Source organism: Lithobates pipiens, unplaced genomic scaffold, assembly GCF_037356315.1.
Source record: "Lithobates pipiens isolate NorthernLeopardFrog02 unplaced genomic scaffold, aLitPip1_a1.2 Scaffold_11, whole genome shotgun sequence".
Lineage (NCBI taxonomy): Eukaryota > Metazoa > Chordata > Amphibia > Anura > Ranidae > Lithobates > Lithobates pipiens.
Window position 1 is genome coordinate 13,267,581 of NW_027507696.1, and position 19,309 is coordinate 13,286,889.

Consider the following 19,309-nt stretch of genomic DNA (forward strand, 5'->3'; position numbering starts at 1 on the left):
TACGCAATGCAAGAAAACATATCTCCCCTCTTTGTCTATGCTGATCTGTCGACACAGAAACGCAACTTCTTTCCTTATTAATACAGCCACCCCCCTTGAATAAGAGGTGTGGACTGAGTGGAATTGAAATGGAAACTTCTTACTTCGAAGTTGTAACTTAGTTTCTTCAGTTAGGTGCGTCTCCTGTAGGCAGATCAGCTGGACATCACAACTTTCAAGAATATCAAACACTGCTGCTCGTTTGACAGGTGTACCCATCCCCCGGACATTCCATGATCCAATTTTCAAAACTCTAGTCTGCATTGTTTTGAAAAATAAAAAGAAAGACGGAGAGGGATATATTCATATATACCAAGAACTACCAAGCAGGAAGGACACACAAAAAAAAAAAAAAAAAAAAAAAAAAAAACAGAAGAATTCTTCCAAAGGAAGAAGGAGGCATGGGAAGGAGAGAGCGAGAGAGAGAGAGGACCAAAACACAAAAAAAAAAAAAAAAAAAAAAAAAAAACCCCACCCCGTAAACATATACATCTTGTTGCATAACACTATGGTATTTTGTGCTAAACTTGTTCCATAGCCTAAGACCAATAGGTTTCCCCTTTACTAGTGATTTCAATCCGTATTTTTGTATTAATTTTAGTTTATAAATTACTCTTGTGTACTCAACCCTATTTTCCTTAATCTTATATCCTTTTTCTATACTCAACCCCTTACCCCACCCCCCCTTATACCATTCTAGGTTACCCCTAGGGGCTTTTCCCGTGACCGTTACATACCATCCTGTGCAATCATACCCCCCCCCACTCCCCACCCCCCCCTCCCCACTTACCCCCCTCCCGTCCCTCCCCCCTTTTCCCCATTTACACAACTTATACATCAACATTATAACACACCTCACCCCTTACACATATATTGTATGTATTATTTAAGTGACGACAGTTATTCAATTTACCACATAACCCTCAGCCCCATATACATATGTGCTGCCCCCCCCTCCCCCCCCCAAAAAAGGGGGGGGGAGGGGGGAGAAAAAAAAAAAAAAAAAGGGAGGAGGAAAAAAACAAAAGAGAAAATCCAAAAAAAAAAAAAACCCCCAAACGAAAACAAAGGGGAAGGGAGAGGAAAAAAAAAAAAAAAAAAAAAAAAAGGGGAGAGAAGACGAGAGGGCGAGGGAGAGAACGAAAAAAAAAAAAAAAAAAAAAAAAAAAGGTTTCTCCCTCACCTCCTCCCCACCTGGTCCCCCCTTTCCTCTATCCAAGTTATTACACCAGCCGGCGAGTCAAAAAATAAAGTTTCTCCCGCTGCTATTATACGGAGTCGTGCTGGATACAGTAGAGCATATGTAATATCCATTTTCTGAAGCCTGCGCTTCACCTCTATAAACTCTGCTCTACGTTTTTGCAGCTCAGGAGAAAAATCAGGATAAAACGATATTTTAATTCCCTTATATTGGATACTACCCATTTCTCTAGCCTTACGAAGTAAAACTGCTTTGTCTTTATAATTCAAAAACTTTAGTAGCATAGATCTAGGATGTCCTCCCTGTGGCGAAACTCTAAATGGGATTCTATGTGCTCTCTCTATTGCAAATTGCTGCGAAAAAGAGTCTCTTCCAAACACCTCAATAAACCATTTCTCCAAAAATCCGATTGGATCCGGGCCTTCACACTTTTCCGGGAGACCAACCACCCTCACATTGTCCCTTCGGAGTCTGTTTTCCATTTCATCCAGTTTCCCTTCAAATTTACCCATCTGTACTTTGAGAACCTGGACCTCCTGATTTAAGGGATACATCTCATCTTCGATTTGACTTATTCTACCCTCAGCTGATGTTATTCTGTCCGCTGTCTTCTGGAGATCGTGACGCATCATAACTATTTCCTCTTTAATACCCTTTGTTTGGTCACATAACTCAACCAGCGATGCTTTACAGGTATTAACAGCCCCCAGCACCTCCTTTAATGATGGCTCAGCTTCTCCTTCTAATGAGGGGGCCAGCGGGGGGATTATTTCAGGCCTTCCAACTGTCCCAGTGTTCTTAATAGTTGCACTTTTTACTCCTGTTGCGGTTGACCCTTGACTCTTTCTATCCGATGAGGTTTTTATTAGGCCCCCATGCCCCCCCTTAGTTGGTGTGTGATCAGGGGTGTGGGCATATTTTTCCAATTTTGCCGCGGCTGAAGAGACTCCCGGTACTACACCCGGCTGGGGAATCCTCTCCCTATCTTTATCTTTATCTTTAGCAGATCTCAGTGACTGGGTTCCCACATTGTCCTGGTTAGCATGTTCCTCCCCTCTCCTCCTCGCGGCCATATCGCTGCTTTACCACAACCCCTTCTTTAAAGGAGAAAAAAAAAAAAAAGGAAAAGCAAATCTTTGCGTCTTAGTTGAAATATTTAACCGGAGGTGGCAGGAGTAACACCAAAAATAGTGTGGGCCAATGACGGGGGCAGCTATGTAGATATAGACCTGTATATCCAAGTATATCACATATGTCCATGTATTTTATAAAACAGCTGCTCTTCTTACCTCCTCTCAATTTAGATATCACTTGGTTATTACTATCAGCACAAGCCTAAATAGGAGATAAATAGCCGTTCATGTGGCGTTATAACCTTGTGATTGTAATACCATATACTGGTTGACAGTATGCTGGTTGGCAATATGCTGGTTAGCACTATAAGAGGGGTAGCATGAGCCTAAACAAACAAGCGTCTCTCCTGCTGGCTGTGAAGCTTATCTCCCAGTTATCTCCTGCATTCAAAACTTGGTCACAGTGGATACATTGTATTGTAAACAAGTTCATAGCTTACTACCACCTCGTTGCATCTTCGTTCGTAATCTCGCGGGATTTGTGGCAGCCAGAGCCTCCCTGATCCCTTCACTCAGCCGTCCAGTCCTGTAGCAGAGCAGAGCGCTCGAACGACCACCTTCCCAGGGCCAGCACACAGACCGCACCGCATTCAGGTAACCAAGGGGGGGTTACGCAGGGCTGTGCCGTGGGTTATGTCCGGCCGTACGTTCAGTTATTGCTTTCTCCGGTCCCTCGATCCGGTTCTTTGCTCCAGCATCTCCGGAGATACGAGCGGGGGCCGGCAGGGACTGCAGCATTAGTGTGACCAGCGCCGTCAATCCATACACGGGGTGAGAGCGCACACCTCTCTCGCAGCTCACTCCTCACACACCTCCACCGCCATCACCACACAGCCACGCCCCCTGGCTTCTTATCCTGCTTGCGGTTGCTCTCCTAGGATCCCTGACTTCCGGCCTGGCTGATTACCCGAGCTGGTTTATGACTTTGGACTGGCTACTACCCGATCTGGCTACAGGACTCTGGCTATGCTTGACTACACTTTTTTCTATTTACCTTTTTATTTTTATTAATAAACAAGTGTGATTTGATTGTACTTCTGTCTCAGTCTGTTTCATGGTTTCTGACAGTACACGAAGGCCATGAATTCAGAAGATACAGTCAATCCACTTGTTGGTAATATTTTTTACAAACGCTACTGAATCGCACGGCTCACCTGGAATCCCCCACGGTGGCTGCTCCAGTACAACCTGAGTCGCAGGCCGTCCCTGCTGCTGCGCCAGTCTCTGTGCAGGCACCCGCCTCGAGTATTACCTCTATAAGAGGTATGTCTGGTTTTGCTCCACTTTCCCAGCGATTTGGGGCCGATCCAGTTCAACGCAGAGGGTTTCTCAATCAGGTTGAGATATACTTTCGAAATGCTGCCCCAGGCGTTTCCCACCGACAGAAGCAAAGTAGGTTTCGTGATATCTTTGCTTTCTGAGAGAGCCTTGGCCTGTGCTAACCTCTATGGGAGATGCAAAAACCTGTTGTCTTGAGTTACCCTCAGTTTGTGGCCTCCTTTAAAGGGGTTTTTGACGTTCCCGCACGCTCCGCTTCTGCTGCCAAGTGCCCCATGTCCATCAAACAGAGTACGAGAACTGTTGCCGACTACGCCATTGAATTCCGTACTCTGGCAGCAGAGGTTGCTTGGAACAATGAGGCCCTTGTGGCTGCTTTTTCTCATGGTCTCTCGGATTCCATCAAGGATGAGATAGCAGCCTGAGATATACCCACTGAGCTGGAGAGCTTGATCTCGTTTGCCATCCTTATTGACTCCAGACTCAGAGAAAGACTTTCTCTAAAGGAGCACTTGCGGAAGCCTCCTGTACATTTGCCTCAGAGCTTTGTAGTGCCACCCATGCCTCCCTCACCTTCCATGCCTCCTGGTACCGAGTTGGCCAATGAAGATGAACCCATGCACCTGGGCTTCACACGTTTCTCTGCGGATGAGAGAGCCTTTAGGAGGTGGGAGAGATTGGGCCTTTATTGTGGCCAGGCAGGTCACGTTTTGAAGTCTTGTCCTACCCGTCAAGGGAACGCCCGAACCTTGAGGTCCTGTCATGGACAGACCTTAGGTGGCGATGTTTCGTCCCCAGTTATCCAGAAGGATAAGCCCCTGGTTTTGGTCACCCTTTCTTGGGCTGAGTCATTCATCGAGAAACAGGCTCTAATCAATTCTGGGGCTGCAGGCCTGTTCATTGATGCTGCATTTGTTTTGCAGCACTTGATTCCGCTGCAGCTGTGTGACACTTCACTTGCCATTGAGGCTCTTGATGGGAGACCTTTACAGCCTGCCCATGTGACTCATGAGATGGTTCCGTTGTCCATGGCTGTAGGGGCGCTTCACCATGAGATAATCCAATTCCAAGTTATTTCCTCACCCAGATTTCCCGATGGTTATTGGTTATCCTTGGTTACAGAGGCACAACCCCTCTTGATTGGCTCCATGCTGAGGTTCTCTCCTGGTCACCACAATGCAGTAAGACATGCTTTCTGAAGGTATCCAGGGTCCTGTGCACCGCTTTACTCCCCCCCTGCCGGAGGAGTACCGTGATTTTGGCAATGTCTTTGATAAAAGTCAAGCTGGTATTTTGCCTCCACACCGGCCTTATGATTGCGCAATTGACCTTCAACCTGGTGCCATACCTCCTCGTGGCTGGGTATACCCTTTGTCGGTCTTGGAGGATAAGACCATGGAGGAGTATGTTGCTGACGCACTTTCTCGGGGTTTCATCCGCAAGACCTTGTCTCCTGCTGGTGCTGGTTTCTTCTTTGTGAAAAAGAAGAGAGGTGAACTGAGACCTTGTATAGATTATAGGGGTCTCAATCGTGTCACGATTGAGAATGCCTACCCAATTCCATTGATTACAGAGTTATTTGACCGCCTCAAGGGAGCAACCTGAGAGGGGCATTAAGGAGGGCGACGAGTGGAAAACTGCGTTTAATACCAGAACAGGCCATTATGAATACCTGGTAATGCCATTTGGCCTTTGTAACGCCCGGCAGTTTTCCAGGAATTTATTAACAATGTCCTCCGAGATTTGTTGCAATTGTGTGTGGTGGTTTATCTCGATGATATCCTCATATTTTCCAAGTCCCTGGAGAGCTACCACACAGATGTCTGTTGTGTACTTCAGAGACTAAGAGAGAACAATCTCTATTGTAAACTGGAAAAGTGCAAGTTCCATCATGAACAGGTTACATTCCTGGGCTATGTAATTTCTACTGCTGGTTTTTCGATGGACCCAGAGAAACTGTCGGCAGTCCTACAGTGGCCTCGACCCGTGGGTTTACATCCTCTGCAGCGTTTCCTGGGCTTTGCCAACTACTATCGGAAGTTTATTTGTAACTTCTCGTCTCTGGTCAAGCCCCTGACTGATATGACCAGAAAGGACGGTAACCCACAGAGTTGGTCTCCGGAGTCCATTAAGGCCTTTGAGACTCTCAAGGCTGCCTTTGTTTCTGCTCCTGTGTTGCCATATCCTGATCCTACATTGCCTTTTATCCTAGAAGTTGATGCTTCTGAGACTGGAGTTGGCGCCCTTCTGTCGCAGCGTCCTAACTCTGAGAGCGCTATGCATCCGTGTGGCTACTTTTCCAAGAAATTGTCACCTGCTGAGAGCAATTATGAGATTGGTGACAGAGAGCTGTTGGCGATCATTTTAGCCCTGAAAGAATGGAGACATCTCCTTGAAGGTACCACTGTGCTCGTTCTTATTCTTAATGACCATAAGAATCTTGTCTGAGGCTAAGCAACTCTCTCCCAGAAGGGCGCGATGTGCTCTTTTCTTGTCGAGCTTTAATTACATTGTCTCATTCTTACCTGGTACTAAGAATGTAAGGGCTGATGCCTTGTCACGACAATTTTCCTCCACTTCCAAGTCGGAGTTGGTTTCCGGGTTCCTATGATTCCTCCTGATCGTATCTTGGCTACGGTTCGCACCAGTCTTACCTCTCCTTTGGGTGACAAAATTCTTGCTGCTCAGGTCCATGCTCCACCTGATAAACCTTGTGACCGCTGCTTTGTCCGAGAGAATCTCCGTACTGCAGTGCTCCAGACTTACCATTCTCCCAAGGCAGCTGGCCATCCTGGGAAGAATCAACTCATTTGGGCCATCTCCCAATAATTCTGGTGGCCTAGTCTACGGGTTGATGTTACTGCCTTCGTATCTGCCTGTCCCATGTGTGCTCAGAGTGAGACTCCACGACACCTTCCAGTGGGCCTCCTACAACCCATACCCAATGGAGAGAGGCCCTGGACTCACTTGTCTATGGATTTCATTGTGGAATTGCCCAACTCCCAAGGCAACACTGTTATCCTTATGGTGGTTGACAGGATCTCAAAGATGTGTCATTGTATTCCACTTAAGAAGTTGCCCACTTCTAAGGAACTGGCTTCCATTTTTGCTCGGAAGATCTTTCGCTTACATGGGCTACCCAAGGTGATTGTCTCGGATAGGGGCAATCAGTTTGTCTCCCGGTTCTGGCGAACCTTTTGTGCACAGTTGGGAATCCAGCTTGCGTTCTCTTCTGCGTATAACTCGCAGTCTAATGGGGCCGCAGAACGAGCCAATCAGTCCTTGGAGCAATTCCTACGTTGCTATATTTCTGACCATCATAACAACTGGTCTGACCTTTTACCTTGGGCAGAGTTTGCTCACAACAGTGCCTTGAATTCTGCCTCCCGATTGTCTCCAACCTTCCATGTTGCCTGACTTGTTTGTTCCGCAGAGTATTCCTGCATTAGAGGAGCATCTCTGTGGTCTTCGCTCTACTTGGGTACAAGTCCAGGAGGCTTTGCGTCATGCTAATGATAGGTACAGATTCCATACTGACCGCAGACGCCTGCCTGCGCCTTCCTACCAGGTTGGGGACAGGGTCTGACTGTCATCTCGCGAACTCCGGCTTCGTGTTCCCTCACTGAAGTTTGAACCTTGGTTTAATGGGCCTTTCCGTATCCAGGATTAACCCAGTAGCTTACGCGTTGGACCTTCCTGCTAGTATGCGCATCTCAAATGTGTTTCATGTCTCCTTATTGAAACCATTTGTCTGTAACCGATTTACCACCGCGGCGCCATGTCCTCACCCTATTCAGGTTGAGAACCATGAGGAGTATGAGGTACAATCCATTGTTGACTCCCATTGGTTCCGTGAGCGCATACAGTACCTGGTGCATTGGAAGGGGTACAGTCCGGAGGAACACTCCTGGGTTTCATCCTCTGACGTACATTCCCCTGTCCTCCTCCACGAGTTCCATAGACGGTTTCTCCTCAAGCCCGGTGGCCATCCGAGGGAGAGGGGTCATTGGGGGGGGGTACTGTCAGGGCTGGCTTAGCCCTTCCTCCTCTGGGCTGGCCGCTCAGCTGTCGGCTAATTGCTAGCTCTCTTCTCTTTCCACAATTACCAGCTGTTCCCGATGATGCTCGTCTGACCTGCCTATTTAAAGCCTTCCATCTCACTTTTGCTTTGCCTTCGCGTTGGTCACATCACAGGGAACCATCTCCTGCTGTTTGTTTCAAGACTGGTTTGCTGACATCCCACCTGGCTTCTTATCCTGTTTGCGGTTGCTCTCATAGGATCCCTGACTTCTGGCCTGGCTGATTACCCAATCTGGTTTATGACTTTGGACTGGCTACTACCCGATCTGGCTACAGGACTCTGGCTATGCTTGACTACGCTTTTTTCTATTTACCTTTTTATTTTTATTAATAAACAAGTGTGATTTGATTGTACTTCTGTCTCAGTCTGTTTCATGGTTTCTGACACACTGCAACCTCTCCCATATACTCTATTTGGAGTGCAGGAATGAGCCCTGCTGCAAAGCATTGCATCAAAAATTGGAATTACACGCCCCTGTTAAACAGGGGCTGAAAAATTGGGCTGGTGGCATCACCCAGAACCAAAAATGTTCTTCCAAGTTATCAGCGGAGGAGGAAGAGGATAGACAGTCAACATAACAGGACAGTCTTGAAGGGATGTGATATTTAAAAAAAAACATATTCGGTTACATCAGCTTCAGGTGCTTGGTAGCTGGTGGTGATCCAAGACTGATTCATCTTTATGAAGGTCAGTCGATCAACCGAGTCGGTGGACAGGCACACCCTGTGATCGGTTACAAAGCCACCAGCAGCACTTAAGGTGTGTTCCAAAAGAACGCTGGATGCAGGACCGGCCAGTTGCTCAATTGCATACTGTGTAAGCTCTGGCCAGTGATCCACCATCAAGATCCAGTAAGCCAGAGGATTTTCAGTGGGAAAGGCGTCCAAGTCTGACCTTGCCCCTAGGTATTCCTGCACCATGTAAATCAGACTCTGGCGATGGTTGCTGGAACCGATCATACCTTGGGGCTGCAGACTAAAAAATTGTCTGAACACATTGGTCAGACGGCCACCTTCTCCACCGCTCCTTCTGACCAAAGCCTAAGCAACATGTTGTCCAGGACCAGGAGTTTGTAACCTCCCAGTCTCTGGGAACACATTGCACAGACCTTTCTGCAAGGCCTCCCGGAGATGTCTCATCCTCTGCTCCCTCTGCAACGGCAAGATAAGGTCCGCAACCTTACCCTTTTACTATGGATCAAGGAGAGTGGCCAGCTAGTAATGGTCCCTCTCCTTGATCCAAAGAATATGAGGATCCTTCCGCAGGCTTTGCAGGATCAAGGAGGCCATGCAGTGTAGGTTAGCTGAGGCATTCGGTCCAGAGTCCTCTGGGTCACTAAGGACAACATGATCCGCAGCCACCTCCTCCCAGCTACGTAGAAGTCCATGGGTTTCTTGGGACTGTAAATCATCCCTACAAGACTGCTGCTGCTGATGCTAAGTGCCAGGCTCCACCTCCATGCTGACACAATCGTCCTCCTCCTCCTCCTTGTCCTCTTCCTGTGTGATAAGTGGGACAGCAGGAACACTGTCTGGATAAAGGGGGCCTTGAGAGGCAAGGAAGTCCTCCTCTTCCTGCTTCTGTTCTGCCTCAAGTGCCCTGTCCATTATTACATGCAGCGTATGCTCCAACAGGTAGACAAGAGGTACAGTGTCACTGATGCATGCACTGTCACTGCTCACCATCCTTGTGGCCTCCTCAAATGGTGACAGGACAGTGCATGCATCCCTGATCATGCCTCACTGGCGTGGTGAGAAACAACCAAGCTCCCCTGACCCTGTCCTGGTGCCGTAGTCACACAGGTACTCATTGATGGCCCTCTGCTGCGTGTGCAGCCGCTGCAGCATGGCCAACATTGAGTTCCACCTGGTGGGCATGTCACATATAAGGCAGTTCTTGGGCAGGTTCAACTCCTTTTGGAGCTCAGCCAGCCGAGCACTAGCATTAAATGATCGGCGGAAATGCACACAAACTTTCCTGGCCTGCTTCAGGACATCCTGTAAGCCCGGGTACCTGCCCAAGAACCGCTGCACCACCAGATTAAAGACGTGAGCCACACATGGCACTTGGGTCAGTTGTCCCTGTCAGAGGGAAGAGAGGAGGTTGGTGCCATTGTCGCAAACCACCATTCCTGGCTTAAACTGCCGTGGTGTCAACCACCTCTCGGCCTGCCCCTGCAGAGCTGACAAAATATCTGCCCCAGTGTGGCTTCTGTCTCCCAAACAAACCAGCGAAAGCACGGCATGGCATCTTTTTGCCTGCATACTTGCATAGCCCCTTTAACGCCTACGGAGCACCGCTGGTTCTGAGGACAGAGCACTGGAAGAGGTCATGGAGGAAGAAAAATAGGAGGGGGTGGAGGAGAAAGGTGTGTCACAACCAGTAGTAGCATTTTGGAGGCGTGGTGGCGAAACAACCTCCAACACTAATGCACCTTGTCCTGCATCCTTCCCAGCTGCCAGAAGAGTGACCCAATGGGCCGTGAAAGACAGGTAACATCTCTGTCCATGCCTGCTGGACCATGAGTCAGTGGTAATATGCACCTTACCGCTGACCACCCTGTCCAGCGAGGCAAGGACATTGCCTTTCACATGACGGTAGAGAGCCGGAATCGCCTTCCATGAGAAAAAGTGGAGTTTGGGGACCTGCCACTGAGGAACCGCACATTGCACAAACTCAGGGAAGGGGGCCGAGTCTACCAACTGAAAAGGCAGCAGTTGAAGGGCTAGCAATTTAGCTAGCAAGCTAGCATTCAACCGCTGGGCATGTGGATGGCTGGGAGTGAACTTATTTCTACGGTCCAGTAGCTGGAGCAGGGAAATTTGCCTGCTATGATCGGACGTGGGTGTACTGCTAGCAGAGTGCCCGCAAGCACTTGTCTGTGGCAAACCAAATTCTACACCTTCATTCCTCTCAGTGCAGGTTTCAGAGAGGACTGAAGGTCTAGTGGGGGTTGGTTCTCCCAGCTGATTAGGAGCAAGGAGAGGTCCGCTTTGTTCTTTGGTGTGGGTCTTTGAGGTACGCTTGCCAATGAGCTGCATGGCTGGTCAACATATGTCTGGTCAATCATGTGGTGCCCAAGCGGCTGATGTTTTGGCCACGCTAGATACGCTTGAGACATATGTTGCAAATAGCAATGGTGCGATCTGATGCACACGTCTCAAAAAAGGCCCACACCAAAGAACTTTTAGAATAATGTGCAGAGGCAGCGCCCTGCACAGGCGGAGTTCTGCGGTGTGATACAGTCAGTGTGCTGCCCCTAAGCTGGCCCCTGGGGGGCATCCTGCCTCGTTGGAGATGTGCATCCTCCTTCTCCTCCTCCTCCTCCTCTCTCCTACCAGGCACCCACGTGGAGTTAGTGATCTCATCCCTTCCCTCTTCATCACTGAAGCAAACCTGGCAGTATGGTTCAGCTTGTCAGATTGCTGTCCTTCTTGAGAATCCCCTCTCTCTGTGCTCACGCTACTGCCTTCCTCTAGCTGAGTATCATCATCAGAGCCTACAAAACACTGGGCATCCTCCTGGAGCATGTACTCAACACTGTGCTCAAACAGTTCGGGGGACTCCTCAGGAGGACATGGTGGGTCTAGGGAAGGAGTGACTGATGATGACATTGAGATGAGGGAAGAGGATGCGTTGGCAGCTGCTTTCCTAGTACCCTGAGCCTGGGTGAGAGAGGATGAGGAGGATGAAGAAGGCTTGGTCATCCACTCTACCAAGTCTTCAGCATGATGCGGCTTAACACATCCAGCTGCCGAAAATAAGGACAAGCGTGTCCCATGGCCATGTGCTGATGACAATGCACCGCGTCCAGGACCAGCACTGCTGTCTCTAGACACAGAGCCTGCTTGCCCTCTTTTATTGGCTTGTGCCTGTCTGCCTCTCCTTGTTGGCCTTCCAGACATGGTAATGGCCTGCAGGGAGATGGTAAAACCAGCAATTGGGTAGTGTATATTGTTCTGGAGGCACACAACACTCACTAAGTCCTGCAGATGCCTGTATGATAGAACACCTGCAATAAAGGGTAGATACAGGTGTATACTGTGCTGGAGGCACACAGCACCCACTAACCCCTGCAGATGCCTTTATTATAGAACACCAGCAATTAAAGGGTAGATACAGGTGTATACTGTGCTGTGCTGGAGGCACAAAACACCCACAAACTCCTGCAAATGCCTTTATTATAGAACACCAGAAATAAAGGGTACATACAGGTGTATATTGTGCTGTGCTGGAGGCACACAACACCCACTAACTCCTGCAGATGGCTGTATTAGAGAACAGCAATAAAGGGTAGATACAGGTGTATACTGCGCTGGAGGCACACAACACCCACTAACTCTTGCAGATGGCTGTATTAGAGAACACCAGCAATAAAGGTAGATACAGGTGTATACTGCGCTGGGGGCACACAACACCCACTAACTCCTGCAGATGGCTCAATTAGAGAACAGCAATAAAGGGTAGATACAGGTGTATACTGCGCTGGAAGCACACAACACCCACTAACTCCTGCAGATGGCTCAATTAGAGAACAGCAATATAGGTAGATACAGGTATATACTGCGCTGGAGGCACACAACACCCACTAACTCCTGCAGATGTCTCAATTAGAGAACAGCAATATAGGTAGATACAGGTGTATACTGCGCTGGAGGCACACAACACCCACTAACTCCTGCAGATGGCTCAATTAGAGAACAGCAATAAAGGGTAGATACAGGTGTATACTGCGCTGGAGGCACACAACACCCACTAACTCCTGCAGATGGCTCAATTAGAGAACAGCAATATAGGTAGATACAGGTGTATACTGCGCTGGAGGCACACAAGACCAACTAACTCCTGCAGATGGCTCAATTAGAGAACAGCAATAAAGGGTAGATACAGGTGTATACTGCGCTGAAGGCACACAACGCCCACTAACTCCTGCAGACACCGGAACACTACACAAGCCCGCCACACTGGAGGCCTTATATAGTGTGGGGCGTGTACTTAACAGCCTGAACTATAATTGGCCACAGGCATCCTGCCTGTGGCCAATCATGGCTCTCCTCGCTGCCGGCGCTGTGATTGGCCAAGCATGTGAGGTCTCAGTGCATGCTTGTCAATCATGAGCCAGCAATGCACTGCGATGGCGCAGTGCATTGTGGGCCATGAGCGCGTGAATGGCTCACAGAGTTCTGGCTTCGCCGAACGGGCGAACAGCCGGTGTTTGAGTCGAACATGCGTTTGACTCAAACACCAAGCTCACACCTAATTATGAATAAACAGCTCTGATTGCTTATTTATAATACTGGCAGATCACTTAGGTTTGAGGGGGTGGGTCTTTGTGCTATCTGTGTTTCCCGCACATTAACCCCCTTTATTTGATCTTCAAAAGTGGGATGGAGCTACTACAACCAGTATATAGAAATGTTTTTTGGGGACAGCAGGGCCACCATTTAGAAGTAGACCAAATACTATATGCACTTGGTCCCTTGGGAAGTTAAATATAAAAAAAATGGAATTACGTACCGGTAATGTCCTTTTCCAGGAGTCTTTCAGGACAGCCACCTTAGAGAGACACCGGCTCCTCCCCTCTGAGGAAACACCGCCTTCATTTTCATAATTTAAGCCTCCTCCTCCCTTCGTTCCTCAGTTCTTCCAGAGTACCTCCGGCCAACTGGGGAGACACAAGAACACGTCAAACAAATAAACTTTTTAAGTCTTACCTGACGGCCTCATGTAATGAGTTCCCGATGATCTGCAAACAATTTGGGTGGGAACCGGTGCTGTCCTGAAAGACTCCTGGAAAAGGACATTACCGGTACGTAATTCCATTTTTCCCCAATCGTCTTTCAGGACAGCCACCTTAGAGAGGATAAGCGAGTATATTACCTTAGGGTGGGACTACTGCCTGCAGCACCTTACGACCAAAGGCTTGGTCTTTGGCTGACAGAAGATCCAGTCTATAGTGTCTCACAAACGTAGAAAAACTGGACCACGTTGCAGCTCTACAGATCTGTTCCGGAGATGCACCAGCCCACTCTGCCTGAGAAGTTGCCACCGCCCTGGTTGAGTGTGCTCTAATCCCAGCTGGAGGATCTAATCCCCCTGCCACGTATGCCTGCCTAATGGCTAACCTTAACCATCTAGCTACCGTACGCCTAGAGGCTTTGGAACCCTTCCTGGCCCCTGAAAATAAAACAAAAAGTGAATCAGTCTTTCTGAACTGACTTGTGCAGTCTAAATAATAAAGAACACATCTTCTCACATCCAGTCTGTGAAAAATGTGTTCCTGTTCTCTAACTGGATTTGAACAAAACGTAGGTAGCACAATCTCCTGCATCCTATGGAAACTAGAGGCTACCTTAGGTAAAAAGGCCGGATCCATCTTCAAAACCAGACGATCCGGAAAAACCTGAAAAAAGGGAGCCCTAACAGAAAGGGCTTCGAGTTCACTTACTCTCCTTGCTGTAGTGATCGCCACCAAAAACACCGTTTTGAGAGTGATCAGCTTTAATGAGCAAGATTCTAACGGCTCAAAAGGTTCCCCTGTGAGAACCTGTAAAAGTAAAGAAAGATCCCAAACTGGGAAGGGGGAGCTTGAAACCGGCCTCTGCCTACCTAGGGCCCTGAAGAACCTTACGATCCAAGGATCTGACGCTAGATGTTTCTCCAAAAACACGCTCAAAGCGGAAACCTGACCCTTTAGTGTTCCAAGCGCTAACCCCTTATCCGCCCCTGCCTGTAGGAACTCTAGAACGGCTACAGGGCTGTGCACGTTGAAGGAACCCTCTGAACACCAGCTGTTAAACCGCCTCCATACCTTTAAGTAAATGGACTGGGTTTCCTTTTTCCTACAGTTTAGAAGAGTGGCTACCAACCGGTCTGAGAAGCCCTTGGCTTTCAGCAATTCTTCCTCAGAAGCCACGCTGCCAGGTTCCATCGTCCTACCTGAGGACAGAACACCGGACCCTGAGACAGGAGATCCTCCTGCACTGGGAGAATCCAGGGGGGTTCTACAGACAGGCCCTTCAGGATCGAGAACCACGGCCTCCTGGGCCAGTGAGGTGCAACTAGAATAAGGGTAGTGTTCTCCACTTAAAACTTCCTTAATACTGCCGGAATGAGCATGGGAGGGGGGAAGGCATAGCACCTGGAGAAACCCCAACTCTGTGCTAGTGCGTCCACCGCCAATGCCCCGCCCCCCCCCTGTTTATGGAGAAGAAAGTGGCTACTTTCGCGTTTTCCCTTGCGGCAAAGAGATCTATTGAGGGAATCCCCCATCTCTGGGTGATCATTTCGAATATTTCCTGCTTGAGAACCCAATTGCCTTCTCTCAGAGTTCTCCTGCTGAGAAAATCTGCCACCTGATTTTGTTCTCCCTTCAAGTGGATTGCTGAAAGGGACAGGATATTTGCTTCGGCCCATCTGAGGATGGCTTCCGCTAGGGCCCATAAGGATTTGCTCCTGGTGCCCCCCTGTCTGTTGATGTAAGCTACCACCGAGGAATTGTTGGACCTTACCTTTACGTGATTCCCCCGGAGCTCTTTCTGAAAGGCCCTGAGAGCTAGATCTACTGCCCTCAGCTCCCTCCAATTCGAGTATCTCCTCGAGTCCCTCTTCTCCCAAATACCCTGTATTAATCGGGAGTCTAGGTGTGCCCCCCAACCTGAGCTGCTTGCATCGGTCGTGACCACCCTGGAGGTTGGCATAACCCACTCTAGACCTTGGGACAAATTTGCTCCCTTCCTCCACCACCAGAAGGACCTCTTTACCTGATCTGGAATCGAAACCAGAGAATCCAAAGATCCCTGGCTGTGATCCCAAATTTTCAGAACAAATAATTGTAGAGGGCGGTAATGTAACCCTGCCCACTGAACCGCTGGAAGAGCGGATGTCAGCAACCCTAGTGCCGACATGATCTTCCTTATGGAGATCTGGTGGTTGCCCTGAAGAAACAACAGAGCCTTGTCTACCTTTTGAATTTTCTCCAAAGGAAGAAAGACCCTTTGTACTGTTGAGTCCAACACGTACCCCAGGAAGGTGACCCTCTGGGAAGGAACTAAGTTGGATTTCTCCAGGTTCAGGAGCCAACCCAGGCTTACTAACAAGTTTCTTGTGACCTGTAAATCCTGAATTAACTGTGTTGGGGAAGGGGCAAACAGAAGAAGATCGTCGAGATATGCGATCACCGAGATTCCCCTGAGACGCAGAAATGCCAGAACTTCTGCCATCACTTTGGTGAAGATCCGGGGGGAAGAGGATAGCCCGAAGGGAAGCGCTCTGAACTGAAGGTGTAGTACTTCCATTGGAGTTCTCACTGCCAGTCTGAGAAAACGCTGGTGGGACTCTGCGATGGGAATATGCAGGTATGCATCTTTCAAATCTATTGATGCCATGAAACAGTTCGGTGGAAGGAGTGCTTTTACTGAGTAAACCGAATCCATCCGAAACCTTCTGTAGGTAACTGAGACATTCAGAGGCTTCAGGTTCAGGATGAGCCTGAATTTTCCCGAAGGCTTGCGAACCACGAAGACGTGAGAGTAGAAGCCTCTGCTTGTCTCTCCTACTGGAACCCGTACTACCACCTCCTGTTCTTCCAACTCCTGAAGAGAGGAAAGAAGGGCAGATGATTTTTCTGCGCATTTTGGCAGCTCGGTGACAAGGAACCTCAGAGGAGGGAGTCCTGAAAACTCCAAATGGTAACCTCTTCTGACGATCCCCAAGATAAACTGATTGGAGGAAATCATCTCCCACTGTGGGAGGAAGGCCCCCAACCTTCCTCCCACCGTGACCCTGTCACTGAGATTTCTTGGGCTGTTCAGGAGGGCGAAAAATTGCTCCCCCGGGCCCCTTGCTTTTGAGTCCCCAACTTTTCTTCTGCTGAACAGAACGGGGGGCTACAACCCTTTTTTGGGGACGAGTCCTTCTTTTGGCTTGTTCTCCAAAAATTTCCTTTTAACAGGAAAGGCCTTTCTCTTGTCTGCTGTGCGATCTAGCACCGCTTCAAGACCTGGTCCAAACAGTAGATCTCCTGTAAAGGGGATTCCACAAAGTTTAAGTTTGGATGCATTGTCTCCAGGCCAGGTCTTCAGCCATAAGGCTCTCCTGGCAGAGTTGGTCAGAGCCAAGGACCTTGCCGATATTCTCACAGATTCAGCCGAAGCGTCCGCTATGTAGGCTATCCCCTTAAGAAGCATGGGAAAGGAGGATAGAATAGTCTCCTTTGCTGTCCCTGCTTCAATGTGTGCGCTAATCTGGGTGAGCCAATACTCCATGTTGCGGGCCACCACTGTGGCTGCCATGGCTGGCTTAAGATTTCCCTGTGATGAATCCCAGGCCTTTTTAAGAAGGCAATCCATCCTTCGATCCATAGGGTTAGAAAGTACCCCCATATCCTCAAAGGATAGATCCGTGTGTCTGGACACCTGGGAAAAAGCAGCATCTAATCTGGGAGATTTATTCCAGACGAGAGTCTCTTCCTCCAAAAAAGGAAACCTTCGTCTTAATGCCCCGGAAAAGAAAGGTTTCCTTTCGGGATCCCGCCATTCCTTCTTGATGGTATCGATCAAGACGTTATGCACTGGGAACACCCGCTTTTTTTGTTCCCCCATGCCCTTGTACATCTGATCATGGAGTGACAATGTCTTAGTTTCTTCTTGAATGCCTAAAGTGGTATGAATAGCCCCCAAGAGCTCATCCACATCCTCCACTGAAAGCTTATACCGCGAGACTCTGTTGGATTCCCCATCCAACACCTCGGTGTCAGACTCCCCCTGGGAGTCTGAAACGACACTGTCAATTTCTTCCTCAGCTTCCTCCCTGGGACCCCCTGGATTCTCTCCCCTTGCAGGAGGAACGTCCACTGGGCTAGATGGTACACTCTGCTGCGCTGGTGTAGGAGTGCTTAAGGGCTGAGGCCATTGGAAACTGGAGAAAAAGGTTTTGAAGGACTGAAAGGTACCAGAGAGTTCCTTCATAGAAGCTACCAGATCTGCACCCTGCTCTGCTGCCTGTTCCCTAAGTAAATCTTCAACACATTGTTTACAAATTGCTTTAGACCAGGAGTCTCCCATAGGAGTTCTACATGAAGGGCACTTCTTCTTAGAACCATGGGGGGACTTGCTCGTGGCTTTCTGAAAGACACAAAACACAGGAAGGAGCAGCATAAGCCTAAAAGAAAAGAAACACCAGCGCTACATAGAGGACCACCGGGAGTGCCCCACCCTAGGATCAACCATCACCAGGATCCCAGACGCACTACCCTTCCCCCCGACCACCAAGGAGGAACACCAGTGGAGCTACTGGATACAAGTAAGGGAACACCTCCCCAGGGTTCCTCTTACCTTTGAGTGGCTGGTGCTGTTATCTCCAGGAGTTCTTGAAGCCTCTGCTTCGGACATTCTCCCGTTGAGGAAGCGTGGTACGAACGTGCCTCCAACAGCTACCTGTGCAACTGTAGAAAGAGAGGCTGCACCAGCCGAACGCTAGGTTCCCCTTCACGTGCCGCGTCCGGAACCGGAAGACGCGGATCGAACGAAGGGGTCTGCCCCCACCGGAACTGACGTCGCCCGCCTACCGGTCCGGCTTCCAGCTCCCAGACGGCTGCATACACAGGGGGGCCCTGGACGCCTTCGTTCAGCGTCCCACTGGGCGAAACGCAGGGATGAACCTCCCCAAAGACTTCCTGCTTTCCCCAAGCGAAGATTGGAGTGCGTGTAAAGGTCAGTCGAGTGTTCAGCTTCCCCAGCCGACCGGACTGTTTGTTCCGTTGAAACACCCGCGGGTGAACGAACGGACGACCCCATAAACTTCCTGCTTTCCCCAAGCGAAGTTTAGGGTATATGGACAGTACGAACACTTCAGCTCCCCGCTGATAGGACTGTCCCGGACCGACCGATAAACGGTCGGATAACCGAACGGGGCCGGGGCTCCGCTCGGATAGCTTCAGTTTCACCAACCGAATTCAGCTTTAAGGTTCCTTAGCGGTGTCTCCCCGCCGGAGGAAACACCATAACTGAGGAACGAAGGGAGGAGGAGGCTTAAATTATGAAAATGAAGGCGGTGTTTCCTCAGAGGGGAGGAGCCGGTGTCTCTCTAAGGTGGCTGTCCTGAAAGATGATTGGGGAAAAAATACTGATAGTTCTTCTATAAGTTGCTCAGGCCTAAATTGGCCCTAGTATGTGAGACAGAGTCTTCATAAGGGACAGGGACCAATGTGTATGTATAATGTTTAAAGTGGTTGTAAACCCTTACAAACCACTTTGGCCTACAGGTAAGCCTAGATTAAGGCTTACCTGTAGGTCCAAAAAATATCTCCTAAACCTACACAGTTTAGGATATATTTACTACAAGACAGTCACAGCTGTCTACGGCTCATGCGCGCAGGCACACTATCACCGTTAGCGGAATGCCACTGCTAATGGCGATTTGCAGGGAGACAAAGAGGAAGCAAGCCCATCAAGGTTTACTTCCTCTTCAAAGTTCTGTGTAAATTGTTGGAGATCTATAAATACCTGCAATATAATAAAGTGATGTGGATTCAGTAAAAATGTAATTCTCTTACTTTACATCATAAATCATGTAGTA